Source organism: Suricata suricatta, chromosome 11, assembly GCF_006229205.1.
Source record: "Suricata suricatta isolate VVHF042 chromosome 11, meerkat_22Aug2017_6uvM2_HiC, whole genome shotgun sequence".
NCBI lineage: Eukaryota > Metazoa > Chordata > Mammalia > Carnivora > Herpestidae > Suricata > Suricata suricatta.
This window is the reverse complement of record NC_043710.1, coordinates 47,816,349-47,827,370: the sequence shown is the minus strand read 5'-3', so window position 1 is coordinate 47,827,370 and position 11,022 is coordinate 47,816,349. Positions and strand designations below refer to the sequence as shown.

Here is an 11,022-nt window from a genome sequence, read left to right as displayed (position 1 = left end):
CTGGGGCGGGCGGCGCGGGGGGCAGTGCCGCCCCTCCCGGCCCCCTCCCTTCCCCCTCCGGGCGCGGAGCGGAGGGGGCGCGGCCGCGGTGGCCGGAGGGCAGCTGTCAGCGTCCCCAGTGCAGGCCCCGTCGCCAAACCCGCTGCTCCCGCACCCACGCTCCGCTCCAGCCCTCAGATCCTCGTGCTCCGCCTGTTTGGTGTCCTACAACTTGACCCAGTCCCTCTTGTGAGGACAAATAGCACTCTGGCCTGAAATATTCGGACATGAGGCTCCCAGAAAGTGTCCTGTGTAGCTCAGAATCCTATACTCCCTGAACCCCAAGGACACCTGTAGGGCTTTCCCAGCTCTCCACTTGGGGTGAGTAATGTGGTTGGACCCTCAGGAGACTCAGGGGAGACAACCCCAGCTCCCCTGCTCACCTTCACACACACTCCACACCCATCTCCATTCTGCCCAGCCCAGGCCTTCTGTGATCCCCAGCCCCAGGCAGGGTCCCACCTGTCCCACTGAGGCGCTTGCTTCGACTGTACCACTGTGCCTCTCCAGTGCACTGCTGGGCCAGGAATCACCGCCGAAGATGCTCATCTCACTGGACACTAGTTCAGTGCATGTACAGGGCAGCCAAAATGTGAAGGGAAAGGGGGCTAGAGGTCAAAGGTGAGCACCAAGGACAAGAACGGCACCAATTTTGCCTGGGACACTGGCGGTATCTATGACCACTGGAACTCAATGAATGTCAGGTCTGGCCAGCTACAGATACAGGTGTTAAATGTCAGCTGGCCCTCGAAGCAAGACCGTCCTTACAAGAGAACCCATGTATACAGGTTATTCCCATAACCCCCCTTGCCACAGATGATGGAGCCCACTACACTCAGCATCACTCCAGGAATAAATGTAGCAACAATTTTGAGAGGCAACAAAATACCATACTGGGGGTTTTAATCAGCACTCCTCTTTATCTATCCAATTTTCTCCTATAAATAAATAAACGTACATACATGTTTGTGTATGTGTGTATATATTTACAGAAGAAAATTCAATAGTGAATATATATGAATATTGAATATGTGTGTATGTGTATATATTTACAGGAGAAAATTCAAGAATGAATATATATTCAATATTCATATATATTCATTATATATTCTGTATCTCTATACACACACACACACACACACACACACTCATACACATACACACATCCCTTTGGTAATCAGAAAAAAAAAATCACAAAAAATACCCATCTAACTCACGCACAAAAATGTCTTCCTGGGGTCCATGCCCTTCCCAGAGCTCCCTGCTCTGCAGCACCAACCCCAACTGCAACTGCCAACTGCAACTGCCAACTGCAGCCCCTGTCCTTCCCATGCCCATGGACCTAGGCAAAGACTGCTTCTTTGGGCCTTCATTGCTAGTGCTGCTGCCTGATGGAGAGAATCTGAGAAAACTTTTCTGTGGTTGTTTTTCTTTTGACCTTTTCATCCCCAGTGAAGGCAAGCAGGTTGCATCCCTTTTTCTGTCTTTGCCCCTCCCTCCTATCCCCTTTTGTTTGGTACAGAGAGACACTTGCTATTTCTAGTCATAAGGATGGTTTTTACACATTTGTAAATCTTCACTTAGTGAAACGTTCCCTCCGCCTTTGTCTTTGTGTTCTTAATGGTAGCCATAAATTACCGCTTTCTTTTCTCTGGGCTGCATCAGGCTTCATTGCTTTTGAAATGATCAAAGTTATTTTCTTTTAAAATCCAACTAGAAACTGCCCATTGTGTGGCACAGACCTCTTTAGCTCTAGTCAAAGCATATAAATACATAAAGCGGCCCATTAAACTCTATGGAAGCCTCCAGCCCCTTGTGCCTGGTAAAGAAATAAGACATGTGCTGTTCTTTCCCTTCACCATTTCCCCAGTTTTATGTTTCAGGAAGAATACAAATTAATTATGATAAGACCCAGTGATTTTTTTGCTTAAGAGGGTCGGTTTTGTCATGTTTCCTGGAAAAGTTCACCATTGGCACAAATCTCAAAAAACGTTCTGAATCTTCTTTTGTTTGCCCCAACTTCCACACAAATGTGCTTTCAGCTGGTTGGCTCCCAGACTCCTGGGCAACCTTTCTGACACTTCAGATTAAAGTCATATGGTTTACAACTGGAAATTTCCATAGGGGAAAGGCTCCAGGGGAAATGTGTGTTCAAATGTCAATGTTTTCAGTGTTCCAAAGCCAGGAGGGACTTGGTGGGCCCTGCACTAGCTGCCGTCTGCCCTCTATTGTCCAGCTGAGGTCCCCACAAACTTCTCGGAGAGGCCGTAGCCACTGTTCCTAGACTGAGGCTGAATCTTCCTCTCTCTCTTCTTGTCCCTTGCCTCAGGCTGAGAGGCCAGTGAATAAGACCTGAGAGGGAAGATAGCCCCAATCAGCCCATCTCACCCATGTGGGCTTCTAGCATAGAAAGACTGTGGAGGCAGCAGCCCCTGGGTGCCTCTGCACCATGTATAGCTAGGTTAAACTCTATATACTGGAAACCTTTCAATGCCCATCTCTTTTAATTCCCCAGCAGCTTTTGGAAACTCTTTCTCCCCTGGATTTTCATCGCAGCAGACCAAGCTCCTGTTTTTTCTCCTATCTCTCAGGAAATACCTTCTCAATCATCTTTTTGGGATCCTCTTTCTATACCCCCTCCCTGATAGTTCACTCATTCCCTTGCTTCCATAACAGAAATCTCCAGCTTGGATCTCTTCCCATAGTTTCAGTTCCATGTATCCAGTTGCTTACTGAAACCTCCACCTTGATCTCACATAGGTCCCTCAGATTCAAGATGTTCAAAAAAGAGCTCATCTTCTGCCTCAAACCTGCTTCTTCCCAAGTACTCCCTCCCTCAGAGAAGGGTGCCACCACTCTGCCAACACCAAGACAGAGACTTGGCAGTCATCCTGGACTTCATTCCCTCCCTACTGCATCCAAACAACCATGTCAACTCTACCTTCCTATCATCTCTTAGAACCATCCTCTCCCTCCATGCAAGCCTCCAGAACTCAGTCTCATCATCCCGCACCGGGTCTCTTACTCCTAGTCTGTGGCTCCCTACTAGTCTCCCGGTCTACAGTTTTCTCCATCTTCCAAAGTGGCTTCCAGAGTAAAATGTAAACTTCATCCCGCTGTTTCCAGTCTTCCTAAGGCTGAAGTCAAAGCTCCCTTGATGCAACCACTCTGGAGAACTGTTGGGCAGTATCTACTAAGATAAAAACATGCCTACACACTTGTAGGTATATACCCAAGAGAAATGAGTATGTATGTTCACCAAAAGACATGTACAAGAATGTTCATAATAGCTATTGTCATACTAGCACAAAACTGGAAATAACCCAAATGGCCATGAACTAGAAAATGCATAAGCAAATTGCTGGATATTCATCCAGTGGAATACTATGGAGCAATATAATGAACAAAGTCCCAGACGTTCAACAATACAGAGAGATATCATGATCATCATATTGAGTAAAAGAAGCCAGACACGAAAAGCTAAAATTGTACATGTCCACTTCTCTGAAGTTTAAGAACAGACAGAACTAATTAATAACAGTTGAGGCCCTCTGGGGATGGGGATTGACCAGGGAGAGGCATGAAGGAGACTTCTGGAATGCTGGAAATGTTTTAGATCTTGATCTGGGTGGCACTGTATGGATGTATATTCATATGTAAAATTTAATTGAAATGTTGGCTTAAGCCTAATGCACTTTATTGTCAGTGTTTTACCTAAACAACTAAACTGAAACAAGAACTGCCTAGCCAAAGACTTTTATGATCTGATTCCATTCTACTTTTCCAGTTTCTTTCCTCTTACTCTCTCACAGGCTATGCTCCAGAGACACCAAACTACTTATACCAGTAGTTTATCATTTTCCCCTCATGTATCTTTTCTTTTGCCCACACCCTTCCCTTGGCCTAAAAGACATGAAGTAGGTCTCAAACATTTAGGGGTGCCTGAGGGGCTCAGTCAGTTAAGTGTCCAGTCTCAGTTCAGATCCTGATCTCACGGTTCATGAATTCAAGTCCTGCATTAGGCTCTCTGCTGTCAGCATGGTGTCCGCTTCTGATCTTCTGTCTCCTCTCTCTGCCCTCCCCTGCTCACATGTGTGCACATACTCTCTCCTTCTTTCAAACATAAACATTAAAAAAAATAAAATGTAACAAAAAATTTTAATGAATGAAATTATACATCTCATCTAGTAATATAAATATGACTATACCTCAGAGAAAAAGGTGTTTGCTGAGATGTCCCCCCAAAAGCAATGAGGTATGGACGAAAGTTCTGGAGGTTAGCAGTTCCTAAGAACTAATGCTAAAAGGAAAACCTATCTGTTCTTGTTCACATGTTAATTTCTCCTCCATGGATGTTTTTCACCTCTCCTGAAAAACCTTTTCAATTATGTCTGAGCTGGATGTGAGGTAGTAAAGTTTCTACTTGCCTACTCATCCCCATCTGCTCCTTTTTCCTTCCTAACAGACAGCCATCCCTTCCTAAGGCAGGACATGTTCCTGAGGGAAGTTGCCCCACACTCAACTTTAGGCTCTGGACTTGGCTTAGACAGTATCTTTCATTCTATTCCCCTTGCAACAGTCATGGGTTCAGGGATAAGCATATGACAGCATTCTAATCAGAGTGAACCTCTCCGTCCCTTTGCTTGAAAGGCTGGAATGGAAGTGTTCTCTTTTCTCCCCGGGATGTGGTTGTGGTGAGTGAGAAACTGTAGTCACCATCTTGGTACCAACCTGAAGAGGGTAAACCAAGGGAAACACTAAAGCCAACCCAGAGGCACTCCCACCTCAGGGTCTCTAGTTCTATGTGCCAGTGCATACTCTTATTGTTTGCATTGGGTTTTGTTTCTTTGTTTTAAATTGTGGTAAAATATATGCAACATAAAAGTTACCGTTCTAGGGGCGCCTGGGTGGCTCAGTCAGTTGAGTGTCTGGCTTCTGCTTAGGTCATGATCTCACGGTTCGTGGTTTTGAGCCCTGCTTCGGGCTCTGTGCTGCCAGCTCAGAGCCTGGAGCCTGCTTTGGATTCTGTGTCTCCCTCTCTCTCTGACCCTCCCCTGCTCATGATCTGTCTCTCTCTGTCTCTCAAAAATAAATAAATGTTAAAAAAGTTTTTTTTAAGTTACTGTTCTAACCACTTTTAGGTGTACAATTTAGCAACATTGTACAACCATCACAACCATCCACATCCAGATTTTTTCTCATCTGCAAAACTGAAACTGTACCCATTACATAATAACTGCCCATGCCCTTACCCCCACCCACCCCAGCTCCTGGCAACCACAATTCCAATTTCTGTTGCTATGAATTTGACTACTCCAAGTTTCCTTATATGAGCGGAATCATGCAGTATATGTGGCTGGCTGGTTTCACCAAGCATTAAGTCTTCAAGGTTCATCTATACTGTAGCATACGTAAGAATTTCCTCTTTTTTGTTTTTTAGAATAAATGGATAATTTTTAAAGTTTATTTATTTATTTTTGAGAGAGACCAAGTGTGTGTGTGTGCGTGAGCGCACTCACAGTCAGGGAGAGGCAGAGGAAAAGAGGGAGAGAATCCCAAGCAGGCTCTGCACTGTCAGCATGGAGCCCGATGTGGGGATAGAACTCACAAACTGTGAGAACATGACCTGAACCAAAATCAAGAGTCAGACACTGACTGGGCTATCCAGGTGCTCCTTTCTTCTCTTTTTAAAGTCTGGATAATATGCCACTGTATGTGTATTCCACACTGTCTTTGAATAAACCCATAAGTGGGTTGCTTCCACCCTTTGGCCATTGTGAATAATATGATTGTGAGGATGGGTGTACAAATATCTGTTCATGTATATGCTTTCAATTCTTCTGAGTATATACCCAGAAGCAGAATTGTTGGACCATAATAGCAATTCTATTTTTAATATTTTTAAGAACTTCAATACTGTTTACCGTATCAGCCACACCATTTTTCATTCCCACCAGCAATGCACAAGAATTCCAATTTCTTCATATCCTTGAGAAAACTTATGTTCTGTTTTGCTTTAATTTTTTAAAAATATTTATTCATTTTTGAGAGAGACAGACAGAGCATGAGCAGGGGAGGGGCACAGAGAGAAGGAGACACAGAACTTGAAGCAGGCTCCAGGCTCTGCACTATCAGCACAGAGCCAGATGTGGGACTTGAACTCATGAAGCATGAGATCATGACCTAAGCTGAAGTCAGCCACTTAACAGACTGAGACACCCAGGCAACCCTGTTTTGTTTTGTTTTGTTTTGTTTTAAATAATAGTCACCCTAATGGATGTGAAGTGGAAGCTCAGTGGGTTTTTAAAATTAGGTTTTCTGTTATTTACAGCCCCCAAATATTCCTACTCAGTTCCATATAAGCCTCCACTGGGAAACTCTGGCTGGGTAGCAGGTGACCTTCTCAGTGAGGTGGAAGAAAGATAGTTGGGTAGAATTGAATCCTCTCAGGAACCTAAGAGATAAATGATTGTTTTATTCACAAAGTTGATGTTATCTTGGTATAAATGCCAGGACTCCATTTATTTTTCCAGTGGTTCTAAAACCACACCAACATTCTCTTTTGCTTAGAGAGGGTTACAAATCCTTCCAGTAAATACTTACTTAAAAATGATAATACTTAACATTTGAGCAAATACTAAATGTCAGATGCTATTTGAAGTACTTCATGTGCATTAGCTCACTTTATCCTCATAGAAACTCTGTGAAATGGATACCACCATTATCTTTATTTTACAGATGTAGAATCTGAAATGAAGAGACGTCAAGTAACTTGCTAGAAAATGGCATACCAAGACTCAGTGTCAAGCTGTCTGCCATCAGATCCTCCTTCTTAACCACTGCTCTGTATAGCCCACCTGTGCCAGGCATTGTGTTGGGCATTATGGATGACACAAAGATGAATTAGAGGCAAATCCTGCACTCAAAGACCTTAAAGTTCATCCTCAATACCTCTTCCAAAATATACAACGACAATTCCTGCTTATAGGGCGCCTGGGTGGCTCAGTCGGTTAAGTGTCTGACTTTGGCTCAGGTCATGATCTCACAGTTTGTGAGTTCAAGCCTGCGTCTGGCTCTGCGCTGACAGCTTGGAGCCTGGAGCCTGCCTCAGACTCTGTGTCTCCTTCTCTCTGCCCCTCCCCCACTCGCACTCTGTCTCTTTCGCTCTCAAAAATAAATAAACATTAAAACAAAATTAAGAAAACATCTTTGGTACTCCCCTACCTGCGTTTTCTATACCATACGGCAACCTCATGAGCAGGACCAGCTCTATAATTTGCAGGGTCTGGTGAAAAATTAAAATGAAAGGCCCTGTACTCCAAAAGCAAGGGAGGATGTAAGGGCAGTCTGGCTGCAACATCTGTCATCCCATTGATCACCAGAGTTGATCTGGCTGACCTGGTTAGCTAGGCGGGTGTCCCCTTCCTCCCCTACCACTCCACGTGAGCTCCACTGAAGCTACACCCTTGGTCTAAGAGGATGACCTTCCAGCATTGAGGAGGGCAGTTCTTTGGTCAAGGGTATATGAGTGGCTGCGCTCCCCTGCTAAAACCACCAAACAAGCTCTCACAAATCAAGTAAAAAGTTCCATTAGAGCTTCTAAAAATAGTTTTTTCCTTTAAAAATACTGTATTAAGACTTTATTTTTTTTTATTTTTTTAAGGTCTTTTTTATTTTTTATTTTGAGAGACAGAAACAGAGAGTGAGTAGGAGAGGGGCAGAGAGAGAGGGAGACACAGAATCTGAAGCAGGTTCCAGGCTCTGAGCTGTCAGCACAGAGCCTGACATGGGGCTCAAACCCACAGACTGTGAGATCATGAACTGAGCCAGTCGGACGCTTAACCGACTTAGCTACCCAGATGCCCCAACTTTGTTTTTTTTTTTAAACAATCTCTACACCCAACATGGGGCTCAAACTCACAACCCCAAGATCAAGAGTCATATGCTCCACCAACTAAGCCAGCCAGGCACCCCCTTTTAAAAATATTTTGTTAAGTATAAAATGTAGTAGGGATATGCTTGCTTTGGCAGCACATATGCTAAAATATATTAGGGGTAATAGCAATATATGAGTAAAAAAAAAAAACCTCAAACTACAAAAAAAAGAACTTTTTAGGTACATATTTTTATATAATGCAATAAATAATAATACTTCATTAATATATTTTGATTGATCATAAGATTTTTTCTGGCTAATTGTTCTGCAAATTCACTTTTTAGGTCAGCAATTTATATCTTTAGGATCTTCATTTTCTTTCATTATTTTAAAAATGTTTATTTATTTTTGAGAGACAGAGTGCAAGCAGAGGAGGAGCAGAGAGAGAGGGAGACACAGAATCCGAAGCAGGTTCCACGCTCTGAGCTGCCAGTACAGAGCCCGACGTTGGGCTCGAACTCATGGACTGTGAGATCATGACCTGAGCCCAAGTCAGCACTCAACCTACTGAGCCACCCAGGTGCCTCTAGGATCTTCATTTTCAATCAATATAATTAAAAGGACATTCTTAGCAAAAAAAAAAAAGAAAGGTCACAAATAAATTTTGAAAATTTGTAGTTTTGAGAAAGATCTTTCTGCTGATCCAACTATTATTGGGTCCATATTTTAAAATATAAATAAAATACATATAATATAAAAATTAAATATATAATACAAATTTTAGCACATTTGGAGCTTATGATTCTTGTAGAACAATTTTTCTAAAAAGATTTAACTCTTCATTCAAACCTCTTTTGGGTAAGTTTGACTTTAGCTTTAAATGTAAATTTATACATTGGTATTTCAATTGGTATTTTCAAATTCTTTGACATTTCCTCTAATTTGTGGAGGTCATATAAGAAACCAAAAGAAGCTTCATGATTTGTATGTAATTCAAAACACCTATTTATGTATTCATCATATCTTTAACTACAAAGAAAAAAAATTTTTTTGAAGGAGAGCGCACTAGCAGGGGAGGGGGCGGGGCGAGGGGGGAGAGGGAAAATCCTAAGCAGGCTCCACACTCAGCATGGAGCCTGACATAGGGCTCTGTCCCATGACCCTAGGATCATGACCTGAGCCAAAATCAAGAGTCATAAGCTCAACCAACTGAGCCACCCAGGCACCCTGGAAAAATGAATTTTCTTCCTTGTTAATAATTTGTTAATCTGAGGGTTCATATGAAAATAGTGTTCTTTTCTAAATAATGGAACAATTTTTATATTTGGGGCTTACATTTATTTATTTTGAGACAGAGAGAGAGAGAGAGAGAGAGAGAGAGAGAGACTGAGCACGAGCAGGGGAGGGGGAGAGAGAGAGGGAAAGAGACAATCCCAAGCAGGCTCTGTGCTGTCAGCACATGAAACCTGATGTGGAGCTCGATCTCATGAACCATGAGATCTTGACCTGGCCATCTAACCAAATGAGCCACCCAGGCACCCTAGTTTCTATTTCTAAGCCTATGGATACTTGCTTCCCAATGTTGCAGCAGTTTGAAAAACCAGAAATTCTCAACTCTTAAAAAATTCTAATAACTCCCTGATATGCCTGATTGCAGGATGTATATGTTTACTTTTACTTTGTAATAATTTACTGACAAGGTTTACTGCCTGAGGGTGGGCAATTCCTGTTCCAGTGCTTGGGCCAGAGTTAGTACCACTGCAGACCCCACAGGAACAAGCTCTGGGGATGGACCAGTCACTGTGGGTCTCAATGCTGTCCCCATGCAGAGACCTTCCTTTCTTCTTAACTGCTGCCGCTACCTGAGCTGCCGGTCAGGCCTCTGTATCAGGATGTGAGCTAGTTTTACTATTCTCACAGAAGAAAATTCATACATATTAGCTAAAGAAATGGAGAGTAAAAGACAGTATCGAAAATTAAACTTACAAAGGCAACTGCAAGAAGAAAAATTCAAGATTTCTAAATACAGGAGAACCATGCACACGAAACTAGCCTCAGAAGAGAAAGAAATGAGAGACCAATTTTATGAAAGAAGTAGAGAAGTTTGTCAAAGAGTTACTTTACCTCTTAAAAATGCAGCAGACCCAGATAATTTCACAGGAAAAATTCCAACAAACTTTTAAAAGAGTGGATTATTTCAATGTTTTTTAATTGTACTAGAGTCATGGGGAAAAGTTCTAATTTTTTCTATGAAGCAAGTATACCATTAATATCAAAACTTGAGGGGCACCTGGCTGACTCAGTCAGTGGAGCTTCTGACTCTTAATCTCCACATTGTCAGCTTGAGACCCATGATCAAAACTTGATAATATTGTACACACACAAAAAGCACAAATTATAGACCAAGATCACTTTTGACCATTAATAAAAAGTCCTAAACAAAAAATTAGCCATCAAAATTTAGCATTATAATTAAGTGATATACATTTCAGAATGCAAAGATGGTTTAATATTATATCATTACATAATCTTAATAAATTTGAAGTAGAAAATCATCTGATTGCCCCTATTAATGCCCAAAGGCATTTTAAATATGCATTCTTGGGATGCCTAAGTGACTCAGTCAGTTAAGTGTCTGACTCTGGTTTGGGCTCAGGTCATGATCTCACAGTTCATGAGTTCGAGCCCCACACTGAGCTCTACACTGGCAGTGTGGAGGCTGCTTGGGATTCTCTCTCTCCCTCTTTCTCTGTCCCTCCCCAACTCATATTTTCTCTTTCTCTCTCAAAATAAATAAACTTAAAAAAATAAATACGCATTCTTGATAAAAACATTCAATAAGGCAGGGATAGATACTTCTTTAATATGAAAAAAAAAATCTTAGTCCAAAAGCCAACATCAAATTCAATGGGGGAAACACTAGAAGTATTACCATTAGATTCTGTAACATGACAAAGATGATCACTTGAATATTATTTAACACTGTAGGACATGTTAGTCAAATCAACTAGACACAATAAATTAGAGATATAATAATTAGAAGAGAGGTTGAAGATAATATAATTATATACCTAGAAAATCTAAGAAAATCAACTGAAAAACTGCTA

General features: G+C 42.0%; 1 protein-coding gene across 1 annotated transcript in view; it reads right to left on the bottom strand.

The window, feature by feature from the left end:
* Positions 1-11,022, bottom strand: part of SCUBE2 (signal peptide, CUB domain and EGF like domain containing 2) — an 85,454-nt gene that overhangs the window by 62,513 nt on the left and 11,919 nt on the right. The window lies entirely within an intron of this gene.